Source organism: Pseudoliparis swirei, chromosome 5 (genome assembly GCF_029220125.1).
Source record: "Pseudoliparis swirei isolate HS2019 ecotype Mariana Trench chromosome 5, NWPU_hadal_v1, whole genome shotgun sequence".
NCBI classification, from domain to species: domain Eukaryota; kingdom Metazoa; phylum Chordata; class Actinopteri; order Perciformes; family Liparidae; genus Pseudoliparis; species Pseudoliparis swirei.
The window spans coordinates 19,034,875-19,048,050 of NC_079392.1; positions in this window are offsets into that span (position 1 = coordinate 19,034,875).

Sequence of the window (13,176 nt, forward strand, 5' to 3'; positions counted from 1 at the left end):
CCATGCAACCTTTATCCTGCGATAAGAATACATGATCAAGGTCCTCCTTGGAATAACTGCAGCCAATAATCCCGATGATGTCATGATTTTATTTCTGAAAACAGATCGTTGCCTATGGTAATAAGACATGAAGGATTAAAGGCAGTGCTAATGTTGTTTCAGTTTATTTTTCATGAACTGTCCCAATTATCTATCACAAGACAAATTCTGAATACTATCGGTATGCTCACTGCCGGGATTGAATTTTGCATCGGACTATGTGTGTGTCTTTTCGCATTTTGTGTTGCTCCAGAAGCATCTCACGATGAATTATATTAAATTCACTTTGTATAGCCCAAAATCACAAATTTGCCTCAGAGTGTCTTACAATCTGCACACATACAACACCCTCTGTCTCGGGACCTTCACATTGGCACATTAAAAACTCCCACAGTAAAAGAGGAGGATCCCTCTCCCCAGATGGACAGAAGTACAACAGATGTCATGTGTATAGAATAAACACATAGTTACATCAATTAGTGTTGGGTAGATTCTCTGTAATGTTTTTCCACATTGAGGGTTGATGTGACCTTTCCAATCATCTATGAGAAAATGCTGCTTTTAGGGCGCCATTTCTATTTCTGCTAAAATGTTATCGTTACTGATCTGAGCAAACTCATTATAACAAGCTGGAAGTTTCCTTGCCAACTGTTACTCTGACCCAAACGCCCACAATTTATTAGTGTGTGTACGGTATAATTGAGCTATGTGTTCATGAGCTTGCCAACGATGGGCTGCTGACAATAATTCGACCTGGTAGTCAACCGGTGTTAATGTGGTCCCTGCAGAAAGTTTATAGAAATATGTTCAACCAATTACTGTGAAGCCGTAAACCCCCACGTCCTTGAACAATAGAGTGCAAACATAATTTCCTCTGGCAGAGAGGCTCTTCTCTGACTTGAAAAGGACTTTGCAGAAGTCTCACAGATGGCCTGGCTTTCCAACCATCCTCATGTGTTGGCTTCTCATCCTCTGTGTCAATGCAAACAGTCGTGGAATCCGTTAAATCTAGTGCAAGGCTCGGGAGATGTATTTCTGACCCATATAAATATTATCCAGAGGGGCTGCCTGGAGCCTTTGGAGGCCCCCGGCCTATCCCTCCATTTGTCTTCATAGTTCATCACAAAGAAGTACAGCTCCCCCTCCCTCAGGTCTCAGCCGGCACTCGTGAAGATAGATGCAGTCCCTCCTTAGTTTGATCTTGTGTCTGTTCCCCTGGACAATGAATTAATCAATAATGACAACCAGCTGTCATGTGCCCAACACATGGGGCAGCATTCAGATTCAGTTAAATAATCACAAGACACAAGGTAATGAGTACTGGCTCTAAAAGAATCAGGGAGTATTTTTTTCCAGAAATTAAGCTCTAATTGCTTGAGTGGTTTCAGCTGGTTGGTGGTTCTTGGGAGATTCAGAACTAAGGGGCGAACATCAACCAGGAAACCGGTTTTCAGTTAGCATACTATTCTAGCACACCTGTGTGCACTAGTCATCATGAACAAATGCAAAATAGTTAATTGCAAAAATAGTGTTGCATTTTTAGCCCCACGGTCAAATTCATTTTCATTCATGGCAACATCATATTACTTTTAAATGTTCAAAGATCTACATTGCTGTGAAAAATCAGAGCTAGGCAAGAAATCGGAAACATTCTTTTACACCCAGTGATTACTTGAAAACCCCAGATTACACCGACTTCAATAACACTCCCTCATCTAGACCTTTTTCAAACCAGTATTAGCCTATGTTAGTGGAATGAGTTGTATTTTTTTATCTTCATTTTGCAACTGTTGAAATCAACTATTTAATAGTTTAAAGCTTAACTTAACAGGATAATCAATGCCGTTTTAGTCACTGACAGCCGGAGTTTGGGTAGATTACTGTGGCTTCAGTACAAAGAGTCACGATAAAGCTTGTATATTTCCAAATAATCAGGTTTCCCCTTAAGAAATCAGCTTATCTGGGTTTTCCTAATCCTTCCACCTGATGAACAGAACCGGGTCGCGTTGCTCATTCAGATGGTGTTTCACCGTCTTTAGGTTACAGCCAAATGCATCAAATGATCATATTACTTAAGCGCATGTGAATGCAGCCTATGTGTGTGCATTAGTGTGTGTATGTGTTTACACATGTCTCTTAGTGTCCAGTAGGAAGTGTGTTAATGGTGGCTTTTCCCAGTGCAGATTAGAGTGCAGATGTTGTGTTGATTGATTAATTTGTACCTCTTTCTGCATATTCCTTAGGGTGAGCACTGGGTCATCAGAGTGTTAAATCCTCCACAGTGGCTTCCTTGTTTCAAGATGTAACTAACACCACAGCCAAGCATTCCTGAGAACCACACTGCTGATTGCTAAACGCAGATTACAGTCCTAGATTACAGTCCTGGCCACAATGCCTCTTTTTTCCCCAACAAAATATAGATGATTCAAATGGTACAAATATGTGCTAGTCTACCTCGTATTAAAGTATCCTATCTCATATGTCTATTCAACCAACCACGATGCAGCAAACACTGGATTTGGTTGAATGAATCGTTGATAGATTTGTCGTTAGATCTGGCCCAACAACAAAGAGATAAATAATCACACATTATTTACGTTCTAAGAAGTTATTCTGTTTTACATATGTATTTTCATCTATTGAGCTCTTTTAAATGTTTTAGCAGTCCAACATGTAAAGTATTTCTTTGCAATCAGTCCGTCTGCCGTGATTCCCCTTAACCTGTTAAGTGGTTTTCTTTTCTCTCTCCCTTATCCTTTCTCATTAACTCACCATCTCACCTTGTAGAGTAAACTGGGTTGATGAGAAATGGCTGCTGTGCTTTCAGCCTATAGTCTATAAATATGAGAGAACACCCTCCAATAAATATTTGAAGGAGGTAATAACTGTTCCAGTCAACACACACACACACACACACAAATGCACAGATCACTGCCAAACAAAATGTATTTGCTTTACTATAAAGTAATGTTCACATTATCTAACCCCTTAAATATATCCACAATTTGGACTTCATCATCTCTCAACACATTTACAGGTTCATTCATAACCTTGAGCTGAGTTTAGAGTCAACATCATTTCTAAGTTGATGCACCGGTCAATCAGCTGCCGATCGAAACGTGTCACATAACAGTAACACACGTGTGCCGCCGCTGTCACATGATAGGTTGGAACAGCTAACTTATTCAGCCACTTCTTATACTGCAAGTTATTCCCATGCATGCTGGTTAGACTCGTCTCAGTGACCGGTTAATTAGGTACATTATAACACTATCATGTTGTGTTCAAATGTAAATAGATACAATTGTACATTTTGCTTAAAAACTTAAATAAATAAAAACATTTTAAAGAAAATATTTTCACAGCAATATAACATATTTATTAGAGAGGTAATTATATTGATCTTCCTAAGACTAGCTCTAAGTAGCTTGTAATATATAATACAAAAATGCTAATGCCAAAATTATTTTTAATCATTTAATAATGTACTTCAATAAAGTCAGTCGTATATTTTCTGATTGTTTGAGCGTTGTGCTTTATCCAATTAATCACGTTAAATGACAATAACAAAGTAAATGGTTACATTTGGAAATCAGAATTAGCCAAGAAAAGATGAGGAGATAGGAAAGAAGATGTACCAAGGAGCCACATCCTCCACCTCTCCATAACCTAAATGAACCCTTAAGCTTCAGTCAATGCAGGAAGAATAATTCACCATCGTCATGCTCTATAATTACTTTTGAAGTAAAAAGAAAAAAAAGATATAGGATAATGTCCATGAATGACATGGTGCGTGAGTTTTTTTATAAAACTTTGTGACCAATCAAAGTGTTTCTCTTTAAGGTCCGGTAACTTTTTATTAAAGTCATGAATCATTTCCACAGAGCTCGGGACTGACAGGAGAGGACAATGTATTTGTCGAGGGAACAGTTAACTGCTGTAAACGTGTGTCACAAAAGAACAATTTAATCTAATCCTTTATGCACGTTCAAGTTCCTTCATATATTTCCTAATTTTGATTGCTAAACACTCACAGAAATGTGCTCAGTTTCCTTAATTGTGCATATTTAGTGTCCCTCTGGACATTTACAAATATAAAATGAAAAGAAAGACAAAATAAATAAAGTAGGTGCTTAAATGCCTCTTTTGGCAACACATTCACACCTGAAACGTGTCAAATACTGCAGCCCAGTGGTCCTGAGCTTCAACCTATGACACTGTATGCATTCCTCTCAACTCAGGCTTAGTCATTTTAGGGACGGCTTGTCAATATAACGTGCATAGAGTAGTGTCTATTCAAAATGAATTTACGTCTTCACAGGAAGTTAGATGTAAGAAAAAATGAAACTTTGTTAGGTTTAGGAAAGGAGTGTTTTTGATGTTAATTTGATTAACTTAACGAACAACTCACGTGACTTTCAAGTGACAAACGAGTCACTTGACGAACGACTCGCATGACTAGTGACTGACTTGACTTTCAACTAACATGACAAAATGTCCAAAAAGTTGAAATCCCGATCTGGAGTACAATTCTATATCGTGTCATCTCTCCATATGTAGGACTATGGCCAATGGAGGGCTGTTTTAATGACAAATGTCATTAGAACTTTGATTTGGCTGAATTTAATCTACAGTAGTATAAAAAAAGGACAAACGGGACAAGACTTGCTTATCTTTTTGCACTTTTCATGCAACTGAGCTGCATGATTTATGTAATGTACACACAAAATAAGTTTTTTTTAAAGCGCATAGGAGTTAACCAAGGTCAGAAGAAGGCTCAGTTTCTTCTTGGTAAAGGAGACACTTTATATTTTTGGCTCTGAGACGATGAATGAGACAGCAGGTCCGGGGCCAGGCGCTGACCCTGGACCTGCTGCGTCTGCTCCTGTGTGATATGAGCTGTCCAAGGATTACGGCTGCTCAGAACCTCGGGCCTTCAGAGAAGGGCATATCAACTCTGATTACCAGACAAGAGCAGCTGGGCTGCAGCACCGGTCACAAGAGTCCACCGGAAAAAATGGTCTATTCTTAAAGTTTTTGGCCACTCGCTTGTTAAATATCATTCCAAAAAATAAAACATCTTAGAGGCCCCCATGATGATTTTGGGTGTTCAATTCCAATTGAATTTAGCCGGTTGTTCTTGCCCAACTTGTCTGCTGAGTGAAAGCCTGGCACTTCTAATGCCCCTTTCATTATGAATGACCCGATTAGGAACGGGGCTTATAGCGCACCGTGCTCTGGATGAATATTCTAGTTGTGTGCTTGCTTTGCTGCTTGAGATTTAGACCTTTGGAGTGGGGACATTTTATACAAGAAAGCTCATGTTAGCTCATCCACACAGTGTTATCCTGTAATTTACAATTCAGGACATGCATTGATTAGAATCACAGGCTTATTTGGAGAAAAGAAGGTTGAGAGGAGCATAGGGTCAGGGGTTTGGCTATGTGTCAGATGCCTCCAAAGATACTGAATTATTAAAGTTACTTAAAGAGAGCTAAATGAAAAACAGCGTCAATGCATGATGTTGTGTCCATGTTTTGGTTGCTGTTGTAAACCTAAAATGTCTCCCTTTAGAGCTTCTGTTCAACACAATCAGGTTCAACACCCTGCAGCATTTGTTGCCGTCTTTGTTTTTTATGTGTTACCCCAAAAGTCCCAAATAGCCCCAGACACAAACAATTATTCAAAAATGATTCACCATGCATCTACATTGAAGGTGAAGACTTTGATTCTAAAACAATGGGACTAACCTTTTAGTCAACTTCAGCGAGTATCTCCTGTCCTCAATTGGATGAAGTGAGTCATTGGATCAAATGAGTATCTGATGAATATTCCCCATCGACGCTGCCTCCGTTTATCTGCAGCTTAGAGGAAGACCACACCTTTTTTGATCGTGGTGAACAACAACATGCATGGATAAAAGCAAAATATTTTGCGTATCGGGAGTAAATTTAGCTTTGCGCCTCCATATCTCCTTTCTCTAAAAAAACCAGGCATCACCGTTATAGGACCATTGTTTACTTCAGTCAAGAACACCAGCATTGTGGCAATAAATGTCCACAAGTTATCTTTACTAATGCACTCAGGTTGAGTTGTATGTCCTAGGCCTTTACAAGAAGACATTATGGAGTGTGTGTGAGTGTGTGTGTGTGTGTGTGTGTGTGTGTGTGTGTGTGTGTGTGTGTGTGTGTGTGTGTACATGGCTATCAGCAGCTGGAGCTTATTGGTAAACCCTGCAAGCAAGCTATGACTCTCTCAGAATGTGTGTCTTTCTCATTTCATTCACAACTCATCCCCATTAGACCAAACACACGCACACAAGGGGATTTAGTATCAGATACAATTAGGTATACTCGAGCATTCACATCAAACACATGCAGTCAAATAGAATTGAATTGTGTCAGATGAATTGTGTGGCATATGGCAAAGAAGTTCAAAATGTTCCTCATCACATACGACGCCCCTCACAACCCCCGACTCTGCCCAAGCATCGGACCTGGAGGGACAGGGCATTCTCCATGGCTGCCCCCTCCCCCTGGAACTGTCTCTCCCAGCACTTCAGACATTCTCCGTCACTCGCCACTTTCACAACTGAACTCAAAACTCACTATTTCCATCCGTTTTTAACCCGTGCTGCTAGAAATGTAGGTTTGGTTTTTTACTGTTCTATCTGCCTTGTTGTTGTTGCATTTATTGCTTCTGTTTTTACCATATAAGTGCCTTAGAGTACCTTCGATAGATAGAACTATACAAATGAAATGGATGATCATTATTTATAATGTCCAACAAATCATAAACGCATCATAAAATATTCTGAAAGTGTTTTACTTTACAGAAATGGCTTCTTTTTTTATTTTTATTAATCGGACCACAAATGTTGGTTGGCAACACCTCAAATCTAATCTGTTATCATCTTATGAATTACTCTATTATTGATGCTGTAGCATACAGCATTCCCATCCCCCCAAAAATGATAACTCATGTTTCGCCTTAGAATGAAAAATGGGCCTCCCCATAACTCGCAAAGTTAACCAGTTTATCACACTAATGTTTCTCAGGCATTAATACATGTTTCAAAAAGCTTTAAAAATATTTTACATGAATGAACCACATACTGAAAATTCTGGAGAGTCCGTTACAGCTCTGGATGGTAAAACTGAGATCCCATTGGGTCCCGTCAAAGCAATGCAGCGTAGCCGTCTTATCCGGTGCCAGCTGCATGTGTCAAATAAAGCGGCTGTGGATGAGAGGGGAGTTGACGGTGGAGATATTGTATTTAAGTTTATGTTCTGTATGTTCAACATTTGTTTGATAAATGGCTCTTCAAAATGTAATAACTATTAACTGGCAGGATTGTAGCTGCTATTCTTATTACCAATTCTTGGATTTTCTTCTGCTGCTGGCTAAAACCATTTCAAGGGGAACAAAAGATTCCTGTCTGAAGGAAAAACGGTCACTGACAACAACATCCTTGCTCTCAGGGCGTTTTCTTAATTTCTTCTTATAACGGCAACACCATTGATTAACTCTTACCTTCGTCTATCATTTGATGGCTCTTTTGTTTCAATAGTTTAATTTAAATAGTAATAGTTGGACTGTGGAGTGTTCATCTTAGAGTATTTTCAAAGGGACAGCGTTTCAGTTTGTTGACACATTTTTCAATAAAATCAGATTTTTGCTTTGTGGTTTCAAAAGTGTACACCAAAAGGATATTAGTTTATATATTATGATTTTAGGAATTTTAACTTGTCATGTGCTGGTGGTTAATACTTTTTATTATGTCGATATTTTTAGGTTTTATATAACTCACTATTATTACCGAGGCTTTTTAATTCGATACACCATACCACCTTGCAGAGCTTGTTGTTCTTGGTTCAACTCTGTGAAAATTGTGCAGAATAAGAGTGGGCTTATCGCCTTGTGATTCAAATACTTGTATCAGTATATACTTGTATAGGTATTTGGGAATTTGCTGGAGAGTTTGGCACTGACACACAAGACAATCTGGCAGAGGACAAGTGGAAGTGAGGGAGCTAAATAGTGAGGGACTAATGAGGGGATGGGCTGCAGGTGAGAAGGGCGTGAGGACCAGGTGAAGGGAATGAGGGACTAACGAGGGGATGGGCTGCAGGTGAGAAGGGCATGAGGACCAGGTGAGGGGAATGAGAGACAATCAGGTGAGGATGCCAGGATCTGGAATGACAGGAGTTAATTAAGCATGCAGGCAGGATGAATATAACTATGAAGGTGGGGAAGTCGTGACGTTTACACGACTAACTAATAATGATGCTGATGGTGCGGACGTTTATGCTGTCGCACAATATTTTCCCCTTGTTACTAGTATGTTGCCATCTACCTAGAAATTGTAAAATTCTATTATGTATCTTTTTATGCCTTTCATTTTATTTCTCAGCCATACTTTTGCTGATTCATGGAAGGTTTTTTATCGAATAAAAGGGCAGCACAGTCCCTTCTAATAATCACTTTGACACATGGGGGGACACCGTACTTAGTTTTTCACCAGATTAGATTGTCACCTGCTGAGGATGTTGAGTGCATAACCCTCATCTCCATCTAAAAATAAACCTTTGGCTGCATTTACTCAATAACAATATCACTGATGAAAAGCATTTAAATAATTATTTTGATTTAACTGTCAGGTTTAGAAAAGGAAACCATGCATTTAGTGAAACAAATCAGTGGCTTGTTGGTCTGGTAAAAGATTCCCGAATCATTTGTATAATCATACGTATAATTGTAACCGTAGAAAAAATAGTTTTGGGGCATAATCATCTTTGCACAGAGGTATCGGTTCTCGTGACATCCCAAATTGATTTTGCACAACACGCTCACTCACTAACTCCCCCCACACACACACACACAAGCAAACACTAGTTTGCTGTAATACTAAAACGGTGTCTCTAAGCTGTCACAGAGATGGAGGCTTGAGTAACATAAGCACAAAGCCGGTTCTGTGTGAGGGTTAGCCAGGTCGTTATGGGTTCGTAGATGTAATTTACCAGATCAAAGTTCATGATAAGGCTGTGTAACATGAAGATGTTGTGAGACAGCATTGATGAAGGGAATACAATGGTCTCATTTAGGACACTGGTCGGTGCTAGGGTTGGCTGCTCCTTGTCTCGATATAGTGAGGAACAGGGCAAGCCGTATGCGGACTACAGCTACTGCACATGGTGGAGATGAAAAACATGGAAAGTCTGACAGATATCAGTGGTATACTGCCTCTATGGCTTGTATTGTGAGTTTGTGTATTTAACGTTGAGATTTCTACAACCTCCATATCTAAAAAATGTACTGAAGTACTTAACTTGCATCTTCTCGAGTGGCCAGCAGGGTGCGACTCCTGTGGTTGCAAAAATATGTCAGATTGTCTAGAAGTCTGAGAAAATTATTATTTCTCACTTGATGTTGTTAAGGTTTAGTAAAGTATGGTCCCAGATAGAGTTAGATAGCCCACACGCAGAGTATGCTTGAGGTTGCTATGAGTGACCATGAACTTCACTGTTACTGTTACTTTTCATGCCTCTAGCAGTGTCACGGGTTGTCACGGGGTGAGGCTCAGGTGCAGAGAAAACCAGGCTGGACTCCAGGTTTAAATAAAAACAAAAACTCTCTTTACTAGTGGAAAAAGGAACACTGGGAAAACTAACAGGAATCGACCAAGACAGGAATAAGTGACACTCATAAAGACACTACTACAGACAGCAAACCGACAGGAAAGAAGGGAAAGACTGGCACAATATATAGGTGTGGAACAGGTGTACTGCATGAAACAATCAGCGAGACAGAGGAGTGGCTGAGGGCAGGGGAAGGGAATGAAACAATCAATACAGAGGAGACACAGAACGTGGCTTGTAACGACAAGCAAAGGTTATAGATTTCAACTCGCCAGGATGGTTTTGCCAGCCAAGTATTTCTTGCAACATGTCTTGGTGGGAACACTTTAGTTTATTCAATATATCCTCTGAACTAAATATTTAAATATAGTTTGTATCGGTCTCCACAATGACACATATAGGCACCAATGATCTGTTCTTTTAAAACAAATTTGGTTAATTAGGTGTCCATTTTCTGATTTGACACAGCTAAAGCTTTGGTAAGCTTTAGGCACAAGGACAATTAGGTTACTGTTTTGGGAAAATAACTTTATTGAGTTTAAGGGATTTGCACCGACATGGTTAATTAAAATAATAATTTGTATAAAAACACTGAAGCAAGTACTGCCTTGCTCAAAGACACCCCGGAGTGACACGCTTCCTGATCACAGGAATATATTTTTTTACTTGTAACAAACACCATGCGTGTATGTGTAACAGTAGATACAAATAAAACAGATGAATAAAACAACAGAAGAGGCAAAGTGCTCAAGAATGAGCGATTCCATTACGACAGAATTAGAGTCTTATATAAAGCCAATCTTCTGTAATGAGGCTTTGTTCAGGGCTTTGTAGAGCATGAATAATGTGTTTGCATGAACTTAACCAACTTACCAAGTTCACTTACATAACACGGACTGTTGGGGTTTCATGTGTGTGTAATAAGCCAAACACCCCTCGGGGTATTTGTTCTCCGTCTTTTGACAAAAGGCCTTTACGAGCTTCATTTGATACCAACAAGTAAGGGAAGCAATTCGGTTCAGCTGGGTGTAAATCTGTAGCACCAGTGCATTTCATTTCAGCACCGGTTGAGTGAAAGATAGAGAGCAGGAGATTCAGAGAGAGACCAAGACAGAAAGTGGCGCTGTGGCCCAATACACGAGAGCAGAGCTGGTTCCTTTCACTATATCCTACGCCACAGTCCGATGAAGCAGAACTAACTTAATGAAATAGAGGGTCGGGATCTAAGTTCCTATCACTCAGAATGAGGTCAATCTGAACTCATAAAAAAAATGATGAAAAACTCCTGAAACTTATAGGTCACTCTCTTGTTATTTGCGGTGAGAGTCAGGGCTGCCTCGTCTCCTCTGGGGCTCTGCTGTATTCCAGAGACTATTGATCTGGGAGCTCTAATGCAATCTGGCTACCCTTCCACCACTTATTGACGCTGGCGTTTCAGACTAATGCCCTGTGATTAAACACGATTGTGATCATTATGCAAAAAATGAGAACAATTGGGTCAAAACAATATCAGCAGGACAACATCTGTACGAGATAACAAGCAAATCGTACCTGTGTTACAAAACTGTGAGTTCGTTTTCATTTCTGGTATGCATGCTTTGTACCATGAGCATAATTGCCCCCAAAGCTTTTACATCAGTTATGTTGTTCAGTACCGAGTACACATTTGTTTATGTTGTCGCTACAGTGTAGAAAGGCGCGCCAACTGCAAGATCCCAAGCTATTACAATAGAGTCAACCTTTTCATCATGTCTATTATGCCTAATAATAATATTTATATTTGAGACAAATTCAAGAACGACCATCTCTCCTGCTTCGCTACTTTGTGTTTTGGTTCAGTTTTAACACCTGATGCTTACTCAGTCCACACATTGTTATATCTTTTGTCTCTGACATGGTGTTGAGGATATTTGACATGGAAATATTAGATTGAAGTGTAAAAGGCAGTTATGTATAAGACATGTTTCTATGTTTGCGCTCACTTATCAATAAAACACAGTATTTCCGATTGTATCGTCTCCGGTCGATCTTGTCAGTCTGTCAGTTAAGACAGAAGTCTCGGTCACAATGTAACAAATGGCAAGAGACGTAATTGATGTTAACTATTTATTTACCCTTTTTTAAACAGTATTCATTTTAGGTTTAGCATTTACTGTGTAATAAATATATTAGCTTCATTTCTCAAAGTTAGACAGCTGAATCACTTGTTTTGCATACATTTTTGCATTATATTTTGTATAGCCCATTCTCACAAATTACAAATTTTCCTCAGAGTGCTTTACAATCTGTACATATAGACATCCCTGTCCCAGAACCTCACATCGGATCAGGAAAAACTCCCAAACAACCCTTCACGGGGAAATAAGGGAAGAAACCTGCAGGAGAGCAACAGAGGAGGATCCCTCTCCAGGATGGACAGGTGCAATATGCCATGTGTACAGAAGGACCGATTAGAGTTAAAACACATTCAATGAATATGACAGAGTGTATGAATAGTTGGTAATAGACATGGACCACAATTCAGACCTCCATGATCCATCAGGCAGATGGAGGTAGAGGAGGAGTGGGCGGGGCATCAGCAGTGCCATGGCATCAGACCCAGCCAGGTCCAATGGACCCTATGAAACGTGAAGTCACAAGGACTCCGGAGAGAAAGCAGAGTTAATAATGTGCAATGGAGAGATGAAAATGTATCTATAAGTAAAGAAGAGGATACAGGTGCTCAGTGTATCCTAAAACCTCCCCCAGCAGCTTATAAGCCTATAGCAGCACATCTAGGGGCTGGACCAGGGCATCCGTCCATGTCACACTGTAGACGGACGAGACCAAAAATAAATACAAAGTAAATGAACATACTTTATTTTCACTTTTTAGCTGTCTTGGGAAGATGAATGTGATTACTAAAGTACATGTTCATTTTTTTAAAGTGGGAAAGTCTGGCATAATGCGGAGAACGACCTGGCAGTGAGGGTGTGTGTGAGACTAGGGTTTAAGGAAGTAGGTGCAGCAGACTGGGCAGGTGAGAGTAATTGAGCTGATGAGGTGGCTGTGACTAACAGGTGTACTGAATATGAGCTGATTAGGTGAGTAAGAGAGTAGCAGGACAGAGGGAAGCTGAACAGTGACAATCGGTTATTCTCATGCCAAAAACTTTTTTTAAAGACTCCTAGGGGATGCTCCATGTCAAAGCCCTCCATTCCCCAAGGAATAGACTCAACATGCAGTATGGTGCCTGTACAGCAATCATAGCGATTGCAGACAAATGCAGACGTCACTTAAGATCCTGACATCGAGGAGAATGCTGGTTGAAATGGGATGCTGATACCACCCTGTGGGTCAGACTGGGCACAAATCAGTTGCCTGGTAAAAGCTATGATGAAAAACACATCCTTCTTTCCTCAAGCACTTCTCATTGAATGCATTGTGTCAAAAAGGCCACCAGGATATAGTGCCATTTGGTTTTCCTTGTGGACCTTTTGTCCTGTTTCAACATTTTGCA